This window comes from Talpa europaea, assembly GCF_964194135.1.
Source record: "Talpa europaea genome assembly, chromosome: 6".
NCBI classification, from domain to species: Eukaryota; Metazoa; Chordata; class Mammalia; order Eulipotyphla; family Talpidae; genus Talpa; species Talpa europaea.
Window position 1 is genome coordinate 42,063,470 of NC_140072.1, and position 12,056 is coordinate 42,075,525.

The following is a 12,056-nucleotide window of genomic DNA, read 5'->3' on the forward strand; positions in this document are numbered from 1 at the left end:
CTCAAACAACTTTGCATTTTGTCCTTGAACGACAACCATGAACTTAAAAAAAATTTTTTTTCTTCACATTTCTTTCATTTTATAGATAAGAAGTGTTTGGTGCAAGGGAGGTTTCTTCCTTGGAATCCTACTGGAATCCACAATCTTCCCCCACAATGTGTCACATGCAGACACAGCTTTGAAGCTCTTGCTGTGACCACCTCTCCCACTCCATCCCTCAGCACCTGTGACATCACAGGACACTAGAGGCAGCCTCAGCCCAGGCCTCCCTAGCCCTTCAGAAACACTGGATTTCTTACTTAACAAAGCCTGTGTCCAACCAGTTCCATCAAGACAGAACTTAGAAATTATCAACATCAGCCAAAGGACATAGTTGGCACAGGGACCCCTCAGCAAGAGGGCCTCTCAGTCCAAATAGAGGAGCTGGCACCAAAGCTGGGAGGGGGCCCCCCACACAGGGGAGTCAACCAAAGTTCATTATCACTAAAGACCACAGAGAATCCACAAATCCTCCTAGAGAATCATCCAGCCCCCGCGCTGTGCTGGGGGGCAATGTGCTCTTGCTCCTCCAATTTTAGAAATCGGGTGCTGACTCATTATTAACCCAAGAAACCCACGCACTCAAATGACTATACTGAAAAAGCTCCCTGTCATACCCTGCTTACTGATGTGCAGTTTTTTAAGCAAATTTGAAAAATGTTTATCATGAGGTATTTATGACATTTTAACCGTTTCATTTACAGTAACTAGAACGACATTTAAAAAAAAAGTTTCCTGTATTTTACTTGACAGTAAAGCTAAGCTTCATCAGAATAGCAACAGCCTGAGAACACATATCAAGGTCAGATCAGGCCCAAGGGGTCAGCTACTTCATCCCTGGTCACAGTCCCCTGCATCTTTTCTTGCTGATTTTACTACAATTTGTAGCTCTCAGTGTTTAAGGAAAGAGAAAATACATAAGATAAACTCCTGGAATCATTCATAAGTTTTTAGAGAGGCAAGCCAAAATTCTGCCTCTCCATTGTCTTTCTCACACCAAAAGTGGACAGCTCAGACCACGCGGCCAGAAATTGCTCACAGACTTTTTCCTCCACCTCAGAGAAGCGGAAGCTGGCCCAACCTCAGCACCCCTGGGTTAGCACAAATTCACCCACTTCCATCTCTGAACTCACTTTGTCTCCAGACAGGAGTCTCAAACAGCTTGTTTCCTGTCAAGCACCACGTTCTCTTCCAAGGCAACATAATACACAGTTCACATCTACAGTCTCACAATTAATGACTGAGAAACTCCTTCCAGACAATCAGGCTGAAATCCAGAAGCTACAGGGGTGGGGGTGCAGGGAACCTCTTTTCTAAAAGTCTGGATCCTCAAAGTCAGAACCAAACGCCGGGTCTACTCTAAGACTCAAGTGCTTTAGCACAGCGGAGACTGAGGCAAACTGCAGAAATGACAGTGTAAATGACAGAAACTTACTCACCGGGGAGAAGCTGAAGGCTCCACCGTCCAGGAACTGTGCTGTGAAGTCAGGCACTGGCTCAGGCACGGCTCGCCTGGAGCATCAGCTGGAGACTTAAAAAGCAACAGTCACTAATTTCCCTCCATTCCCAGTGATGTCCACACGATTGAGACCAAGAAAAAAAAAACTAGAAGAAAAGGGGGAAAAAAAGGCGCACACCTCAGTCTTCATTCTCATTGGAACGAGATGACTCATGCTGACTCACAACCACCACTTCCTCTCCCGACATTCTCTTCATACTTGCGAGCTGGGCTGGTCCCGTTCCCAGGGTCTCTGCAGCCCTTCCTGGAAGGACAGCCTTCTGGACCCTGGCAGAGAGACCCGAACACTGACCTCACATGTAGCCCAGGGATCGCCTACTCAGGGGAAATGCTTTATTTAGGAGCTTTGAGAAATACTGGGGAGAAAAGCATGCATCTTGTGTGCATTTGAATTTCAAATATACACAGAAATTTTGTAACGTATTGCAGAGCTCCTCCAGGAAACGCTCATGTTTTAAAGGCATTTTGGGGAAGAGAAAAGAATGGGATAGCATCTTTTTCTTTAAGGAGGCTGGATTTGCTTTGCCCTGGTAATACTTTTGTTCATGTTTTCTTCTCATATCTTCCTCTGAGATAATAAATCACGGGGTCTAAAGTCATAGTCTCTTGAAAGCTGTTTATTAGGAGGGTGTGTAGCCTGTTTTGAGGATTGACTTCCAAAATCTTTTCTGTCCACCATTTCAACTTCAAGGGTATGCCAGATTTGAATATTAAAGTCCCAAGGAATGAAATGGAGGTATAACAGGACTTCTGAAATACTGTGGATGAATTTTTATCTGCAAAAACATTGAGTAACCTCTGCCTCTGAGAAGGGGGTGGAGAGTCTTCTGCAGCTGCTGTATTTTGAAATTCTGAGAGGTGATGGGAGGGAGGGGTCCATGTGATGCCCAGCCTACTCATGGGAAGCCACGAAGGGTGGTTTGGTTGCAGTAGGGGACCATGCTTTGGAGGGTGACAGATAAGGCCAGGGTGTGAACACTGGTCCCCTTAAAAGATTTTTTTGACTTAGTGCCTGTTCCTGTGTAGACCCCTAAAGTCAGAGAGCAAACAAGGAACTCTTGCTTTGGAGGATAGGAGACGCAGCCAAGTCACCTCTGTGTATAGCAGACTTCACCCCAAGGGGTCAGGAGACCCATTTTCTATTTACAGATAGATTTACTTTAGGGAGATAATCCTAGTATTTTATTCTATATCTCAGCTCTTTTAACAGGAAAATCAGAGCAGTTTCCATCAAACAATATCAAGTGTTTTGAGTTTCCTATGAAAGTCATAATATATCAGCAAAATTTGCTAAATAATCTTATCTCTTGCATTTTTTTCCCTGAGAGATGAAACCCTGTTGGTTTTCTGGATTTTAAGAATATCTTCCTTGTGCAATTGATGGCAGTGTGTTTTCTTTAGGGGGACAGTAGGGAACGGAACTGGGGTCACAGTGTCATAAGCAGCCTACCCCCCCAGGACACATCCTGGGCAGTGGGGTGCAGCAGCCCAGTTGGAAGCAGGCGCTGAGAGTAGCAGTCTGCAGGGGCTTTGAAGCCAGGGCCGTGGTCTCTCTTCGTCCTTTATGTGGAAAGCCAGTCTTTCTTTCTACAGACTTGTATTAAGTCAACTTCTTCACCCCTGGAGGAACTAGAAAAAAAGTGCTCATTAAAAAACCACCAGGAATGAGTTAAGGAAATTTGAAATAGTTGGGAAATGCAAACTCTAAGAGGCAACCACACCCCCCTGCTGGAACTGCCCTGCCAGAGCCATCATGCCTTTATCAATGGCTTCTTGCACAGCCACACTGTTACAATAAGCCTTCTGGAATATTCCAGGGCAAGGCTTTCCATACAAGTTAGGCCTCCTCCCCAAAGCAGCAATTTGAGCTACCACCTTGGAGGGCCAGTGGCCTTGAGGCCTCCTTTTGCACAATTGCATTGGAAAACCCTAGAGAAGCTGTGTCTTCATTACCATCTGAACTTCCGACCAGAGCTCTTCTCATTTGGGCCAGGAAGTGGGGGAGGGTGTTAGTGTGAGAAAAAGGGGATGTCATTACTAATATATTAATAAATAAATCGGTCCTTAAGCACCACTTCCCATGATTGTTAATATGGTGTGTTCTAGACTGGATTTTCTTCAAGAGGGCTCATTTCTGCCTATCCCAGAAAGGAAAAATAATGGCATTTTAAAAGTGGTTATTTTGAAAACACTTTTAAACATCTGCATGCTCTTTCCCCAAAGAAGATGACAAAAATTTAGGTTTTATTGAATTAAGAAAACAAACTTCACACCTCAAGACAGTGCAGAGCCTGAAGTCCATGCCTCCCAGCATGACAAAGTTTTTATAAATACTGATGTTTTAACAGTGTTTAATAGTGCCAGTCTCCAAAGTACATATGACTTTGGTCCTGAAAATAGCCTTAGGAGGAAAGTGAAGGCATCTTCCCCACCTTCTAGCAAGAAAGTGAAGCACAGAGAGGGCCAGGAGGCTGCCCAAGGCTGCAGAGTCAGGTGTGAGCCCAGACCCCCTGGAATCAGAGCCTGCATTCCTCCCTACCAGGCCCCACGATTCCCACAAAGCACTTTGCAGACATCTGCATCCATACTTTTACGCATTCTGCAGATGAGTGTGTGTGAGGTAGAGGTACTTTCTATTCATTTGAGAAGCAAATCAAAATCCTAGCCTTGAAGTGACCCATCCCTTAGACAGTGAAATTCTCACCAATGGAAAGAGTTCATTAGAAATACCCACTGGCACTTCCTAAAAAGTTCCATGAAGCTGCATGTGAGACCAGTGGCTCCACAGACAACGCTCCTTCTACATCAGACAGAGGGGTCAGAGAATATCCCTCATGGCCCTTCCTTTGCTTGAACAAATAGTCCTCTTCATTATCATTCTACCTGGGACAAGAACCCCTGCTCTTTTCAAATCTACTCCTCAACCTTCACTCCATCTACTCCTCAACCCTCACTCCATCCTTTTCTAGGATGTCCTTCCTAATCAATTCTGGTCCTTTCTTTCCATCCTTAACCTCTTCCTGGCACAAGTCTCTTCCATCTTGGAAATAACTCCCTCGCCTTTGACTCACTCCATGGAGTAAACCACAGGAGTAGCCACATTCATTCTTTCCTTCCCCCATTGGCATTTGGCTGGGATTGGCCCTACCCTGCTTCCCAGGGGAGAGTATTGATCATGTTAATCAAAACCTCTTGCAGCTGCAGACCTATAACCATCAGGGTATGGCTTCTTCCAGCCACAGGGAGCGGCTCAGGGTGCCCAAGTGGACCAAAGTCCAGGAGTATGGCCACGCTTCAGGGGATAATGCACAGAATGCTTCTAAGTTTCAAAAGTCTAGGACTGGGGGCGGGGGGAGAAAGAGGGAAGGGGCAGAGAGAGAGAGAGAGAGAGAGAAGAAAGAAAGAAAGAGAGAGAGAAAGAAACAAAGAGAAAGAAAAGAAAGAAAGAAAAAAAGAAAGAGAGAGAGAAAGAAAGAAAGAAAGGAAGGAAGGAAGGAAGGAAGGAAGGAAGGAAGGAAGGAAGGAAGGAAGGAAGGAAGGAAGGAAGGAAGGAAGGAAGGAAGGAAGGAAGGAAGGAAGGAAGGAAGGAAGGAAGGAAGGAAGGAAGAAAGAAAGAAAGAAAGAAAGAAAGAAAGAAAGAAAGAAAGAAAGAAAGAAAGAAAGAAAGAAAGAAAGAAAGAAAGAAAGAAAGAAAGAAAGAAGAACAGGTGAAGTCAGGCAGCAATATATAGTTGTCCAGGTTGTACTCCGCACAACCCCAGGGAGTATTCACACAAGCCATGATTTAGACAACCATGTAAGGCACATGTTACCTCTCCAAGACCATAGAAGGATCCCACAGAGTGTGATGCAGAGAGAAGGGAGGAAGGACTAGAGAAGAATCTGAACCCGGCTCCCCCATAGGGGGCTTGGGGCAAAGAGGCATCATAACTCACTCCTGAGCATTTCAGAGAATCTGAGAACATTTGAAATAGGATTGGTGGAATTTAAGAGTTTGATTGGAAATGTTTTCAGCTTGCTGGTGGACTCGACTCAACGATGCCCTTACAGAGGAGGGCGCGATGGCTAGAGATGGGTGGCAGCCTGTGAAGCCACGAGGCTTGGTAGGTTCACTGGAGGAATAGGAGGGGGCAGGAAGGAAGCAAGAATTGAACCCTAGAGCCCGTCAGTCTGAGGAGGTCAAGGGGTCAGGAAGACAGAAGAGAAGGGGGACCTGTGGGGAATAAGGGGCCAGTGAGGTAGAAGGGAAGCCAAGAGAGTAGCACCTGGGGAGGTGAGTGAAGGAGGCCCCTTGGGAGGAAGCATGGCCTGTGTGGTGGTAACAAAGAGGTCATGACAGGTAGGACCCGAGAGAGTACTTTAATGGGGAGCCTTGCTGGGGAGGGGGTGTGGGCAGAGGTCTGAATGCAATCAGGAGAAAGAAAGAGGGGGGACATGGAAGACAAAAAAGACACAGCTTTCTAGAAACAGGGTTGTAACTGGAAGGAAATGAAGCCCAGAGAAATTTCATTTTCCATTAAATGAAATTATAGCTCATCTTATACTGACTGATAGAGATGATTTAGTGAAAAGGAAAAGATTGATGATGCAGGAGGGAACCAGAGGGAATTTGGTCCAGGGAGGGGAGACCAGGACAGGGCTTGTTTGGTGAAGGAGAGCCCATCGGCGTATAGTGCCCGGCGGGAGGCGGGGGTGGGTTGGGGGGGGTGGGCACATGTTCTAGTCACTCTTGTGTGTTTCATCCCTTGTAATAAAAGACAGGTGGTGTCAATTATTAAAATAAAGTGACCAATGGTACCCTAGTAGTCTTTCCATGGAAGGGTGGTGGTGTTCAGGACAGTAATGGGGAGGCATTGGAGGAGGCAGGATTTGGGGGAGCAGAGAAAAAGAATGTGCTAGGAAGAAAGGGAGAGAAATACCAGAGAAATGTCGATGGTGGCACAGGTTGGATGATGGATCAAGCCCACTTCCCCAAAGGGTATGGCCGCATCAACGGGATGGCGTGTGTCTCTCTGAGGTGCTGGACCCGTGGACTGGCTGGAGAGGGAGAGGAGGTAAAGGTGCTGGGGGCTCTGGTGGGGCAAGACTTGAAATACAGAGGTCCCGCTGTGCTACAAAATACCCCCAATACACACACACACACACACACACACACTCATGCGCAGACACACACTTAACTTAAAATCCATCCAAGTTGTTGTACATATTAATATTATTTATTCACTTTATTTCTAAGCATTATTTCATTGTTATGGATATACCACAGTTTGTTAATCCATTCACCCTTAAGAAACAAATTAGCTTTAACAAAGCTGTTGTGCATTTGTGTACAGGTTTTTGCAGTTTTCAGCTCTCAGTGATCAATATCCAGCAATAGGATTGCTGGGTCAGAACTGCCTATAAGAAGCTGGCAAATTGTCAGTCAGAGTGGCCCCACATCCATTTGCATTTTCACCTTGCACATCTGGGAGACCCATCACTCCTCATCCTGGCAGCACAGCAACTGTTAGTGCTTTTTATCTTGGCTGTCCAAATGGGTATGTAGAGGTATTTTCGTCTTGGCTTTAATTTGCATCAGCCGAAGGGCTGATGCCCTAGAACATCATTTTATGTGCTCATTTGCCATTTGCATCTCCTTGGTGAAGAGTCTATTCAAATCTTTCACCTGCTTTTTAATTACTTTGTTTTCTTACTGTTGAGTTTAGAAACTCTTTTATGCATTGTGGATGCAACTTTTAAAATCAGATCTGTGTTTTGCAAATATTGGCTCCTGTCTATGGCTTGTCTTTTTATCCTCTTTAACAGTATGTTTAACAGAGCAAACGCCTTTATTTTAATGAAGCCCAATTGATTGATTTCTTTGAATGCTTATGCTTTTGATTTTCTATCTAGGTAATCTTTGGGTAATGTCTAAGTAAAATCTAGATAATGAAAAATTTTCTCTTACTTTTAAAGTTTTAGAGTTCTGTGCTGTATATTTAGATCTTTGTCCAATTTTAAGTTAATATTTTATAAGAGATAAGATTTAACTCAAGTTCATTATTTTGGCCTATGAATGTTCAATCATTGGAAAGATTATCCACCCTCTATTGAATTGCTTTTGGAATTTTATAGAAAACCATTGGTCATATTTGTGTGTATCTATATTTAGACTGTTTCATTCCATTCATTTATGTATACCCAATATCACACAGTGTTGAAAATTATAACTAAGGATCAGTCTCTAAATCAGGTGGTATGCTTCCTCCAAATTTATTCCTCCTCCTCCTCAAAAAATGCTTGTTTCTTTCTATGTATACATTTCAGAATCTGTGCCTCTGTATCTACAAAAATATCCTGCTGGGATATTGAGAGGAATTGCTTTAAAACTACAGGTCAAATTGGGGAGAATTAACACCTTTACTGTGTTAACTCTTCCCGTCTCTGAGCATGGTATGTGTCCATTTGTTTAGGTCTTCACGTGAAGTCTTTATATCTTGATGTGTCCACCTATAGGAGGGAAAAATTATCTTCACTACAGTGTGTGGGCTTAGTCATTCCCAATAAGTCTTTTCACGGCTTTTACAAAGGCCCAAATCAAACATCGCCTCCATGTAATGTAGTACAGCTGGTTACCAAGGCTTGACATTCTCACCCTATTTGTTTTAAGATTTGGGTGTGGAAAGTAAATGCTAAAGCAGAAAAGCAGTCCCTCATTCCTACCCTCCCCTCTTTATATGAGCCCCATTTTATGCCAAGATGACTCCTATTTTCTGATTATCTTTCTCCCATCACCTGTCCTCCCACCCTCCTAACACACAACACACACACATACACATACTGCTCTTCTCTCTCCTCCCCTCCACCTCTGCACTGGGGAGATTTGACAAGATTTCCAATCTTGATTTCTCCCCTTTGTTCTCATTTACAGACCCACATCCCAGTCTGCAAGGTCTTTCGCCTGGACTGTCACCCTTGATCATCTTCCTGACCCCACAGGCACTGCCAGCATGTCCCCCCTCCCAGCCATGGAGCCAGAAAACCTGGTTTTCCTTGACTCTAGTCCCTTCCATCTTCTCCCAGGAGTGTGCTCAGGTCATTGCTTAACAACCACTCTCCAAATACAGATGAATAAAACAAACTCTCATATGAGGTGTGTACTGATCTCTCTGATGTAAACGCCTTTTCTTGTCAATTTCAAGCTACCAACATGAAGTCACTGAAAGCAAGTTGGGAAAAGATGCACAAACAGTTGTCACAACCAGGTGACATGCCCCAGCAGTCACCTATCACCAAACCTCCTGACTACTCTCATCCCTGGTGTATTTCATGCAGGATCTAAAAGGTCACCTGTTTGGGACCCTCATGGAGGCACTTGTTTCTGCATTTGAAAGGGATTATATTAGATTAGTTGAGTTCATAGAGACCCCTTTCAGAGCCTGATGAAAGTACAGATGGCTCGAAAGAACAGTATGAGTTTGCACAGCATAATATTTTGTGCAGAAAGTCTTTCGTGTTAATTCTAGACTCCTTATGTGTCCAGGCATGCAAGGTGGGCCAGCTGATCTCAAAGGTTTACTCCTGTTCTAAACCTTATAGTTTCCATTGACCCACAGCACTGCATGATGTGATATCTGACAAATTAGAAAACAACAGCTCAAAAAAATGCAGATTCTCAAGTTTACATCTATTCTCTGAATGAATTAAAATAACAAGGAGCTACAACAGATGCATCTCCATAAAAGGGGAGGTACCATGTCCCCCGCCCTATTTACATACAGCACCAGGACTTCCTGCTGGGAATTAGGGGGTAGAACTAGACACTATCTAGCCAGGTAAAGTTATATGACACAGTGGCAGGTGGGCTCTAGAGACACATGGAGAAATAGGGTGCGCTTGCTTCTCAACTTGCACCAGGAACTTGAGGACTTGGAGGAGAGACATGTAGAGACACTTGGAGAGAGACCCATCAGGAGGCTGACAATGGCAGCATTATCCGATTTGTCTTTTTATTTTGTTTCTTTGTCCCAGCTTTCTGCGACCTGCCTCAGAACCTCTTTCATGTAGTTCCCTGCCAGAAGGAGACTTAGACTCATGGCAAATTTTCAGGCCTCAGCAGCCTACCTTGGGTCAACCTTGTTTGTTTGAGCATTTACCCCAAAGGACTGGGTACCATATTTTATTGGGAAACTATTACCCTTTCTTCTCTTTTCTCTCTCTCTGCATACTAATTCTATTAAAAGTCTTTTACACAAAGAGTGTGCTTTGTCTTTGTGTGCCCAAGTTGTCAGATTCCTTTAGAGTATGCAAGTTTGGGGTTCCCAGGGTATCCTCCAGGCTGCGTGCTAACAGAACCTCAAAATTACTATGTCATGACTAACTGTAAGAGCCAGCAACCTTGCAGGAACTGCTTCCAGGCAGAGTGAGGGGCACCTTGGGACCCCCAAACCTGCCTGCTCTGAATAGGTTCTTCCATCTGCCACATCAAGATAAAACATACTCTAGGGCATAAGACCTTTAGTGGAAAGGAACTTTAATACATTTAGTGTGCAGTAAAGACATGAGAAGGGAAAGAAAAGATAAAATATTTTCCAAATTAAGTACCTAAGGTTACCATCTCCTCGTGGACAAATGCCCAACCAAACAGGGTTGGCTCAAAGCAGGGCTGCTGAGGCCATAGGAAACGGGCAGAAGGACCAGAAAAGTCTGGAAGGAAAAGAGCAAAATCAAAATCAAGATAAAGGTTGCCGTTGTTTTAAACCTCCCACATGTCTCTCACCCACGTCTGTTTCAAGTGTTTCGTTCCATGTCCCCCAAGTCCCTGGTACAAGTCCAAGGCCGAGAAGCCAGCACAGCTTCTTCACATGTCTCTCTGCTCCATGTGCCTCCTGTAGGCCTCCTTCTCGTTCTCCCTCTTTCTTTTTTCCTATCCACTCTCCTCTCCTGCTTCTCCTCCTCCATGTTCAGCTCTGCCCTTCCTTGGATGGGGCAGGGAAGTTGGAGCCTTCCCTTTCTCTGGGGACCACCCTGTTACAGAAATAGCTCTCCAAGAAACAGGGCCCAAGTGCCATGGGAGGACACCCGCTGGGAGCTCAGGTCACAAGGACCTGGACCCCCAACTCCTGGTCTGTTTCGGGGCGTATGGGCGCACGAGCTATTTCAGGGAGACACACTGGTGTGCGGATGTAGTTGTCCTCAGAATGGCAGACACATATCTCTTGGAAACATCAACTCAAATAAATCACATTCTCACATCTCTCTGGTCCTTGTACTGAGAATAGAGGCGTTTCCGCCCACACTGCTGGGAGAGGCAGGGCTGGGAGCCGTGTCTCACAGCTGCACAAAGTCAATCCTGGCACCTCATCATTTACCTTCACAAGCACCAGTTTAGATTTAAAATGACATTCATGCTGTTAAGTGATTCCTGTCACTGTGAAGTGGTTTAAAAAAAAAGCTAGAAGAAGAACTAAACACTTGTGACTATCTAGTTTTTCTAACTAAAATCATTTGTGAGCATGAATTATAATTTGGGCCTAATTATCTTTTGCACAATAATGATATTCTCCTTTCTGGCTACGCACTCAAATGCCAATCTAAGCACTTCTGGGAAAGGATTTTGCAGATAGAATTAAGGCCAAGTCCATTAACCTTTCGATGATGGAAAATGTGGTGGGCCTGACCTCATCAGGTGAGATTTTTAAAAGCAAAGGTTTTGTCCAACTGCCAGCAGAAAAGGAAGTCAGAGACTCACAGCATGAGGAGGCCATGTGCTCAGGAAGGAGCACAGTCTTCAATGGCAGGGAACAACCCCCATCTAACAGCCAGCAAGGAAATGAGGACCTCAGGCCCACAGCTATCAGGAACTGGTGCTTGAAGTGCTCATTTTAAATAAAGGAATGAAGCCTCCAGAAAATAGCCCAGCTGACACCATGATTTCAGTGGGGACACCCTGCACAGAGAATCTGTCAACTCCACCCAGATTTCTGACAGGCAGAACTGTGGACTAATATGTGGGAGTTGTTTTAAGCCACACAGTTTGTGGTAATTTGTACATGGCTTTGAAAACAAATACACTCATCCCATTTGCCAAATGGAGACAGGAATAGTGCCAACCACACGGGGTTATATGAGAATTAAAAGTTAATGAAAGTTAGCCAACTGTCTAGAACAGTACGACTGTCTCTGGTGTTGTCTGTTATTCATAAATGCCGTTGACTTGGTAAAATGCCAACCTTGTGTGGCTGAATATTTGAAAGTTTTCCCATCAATACAGTATTTGAGTCACAGGATACAGTTAAAGGTTTAGAATTTTAAATGAATGAATCACATCCTAAATACTCATCATCTTTGAAAACTCAGTGCTTGTGTATGAACTTGCATAACAAGACTGTAATGAAGAAGACATCAGAGTATATATGGCAAAATACAGAAGGTTTAGAACTCAACAAATGTTGAGCTTGCCAGATGCCAAGCACCAACACAGGTCCAAGGGGAAAAGATGCAAAATGTTCCTATTTTC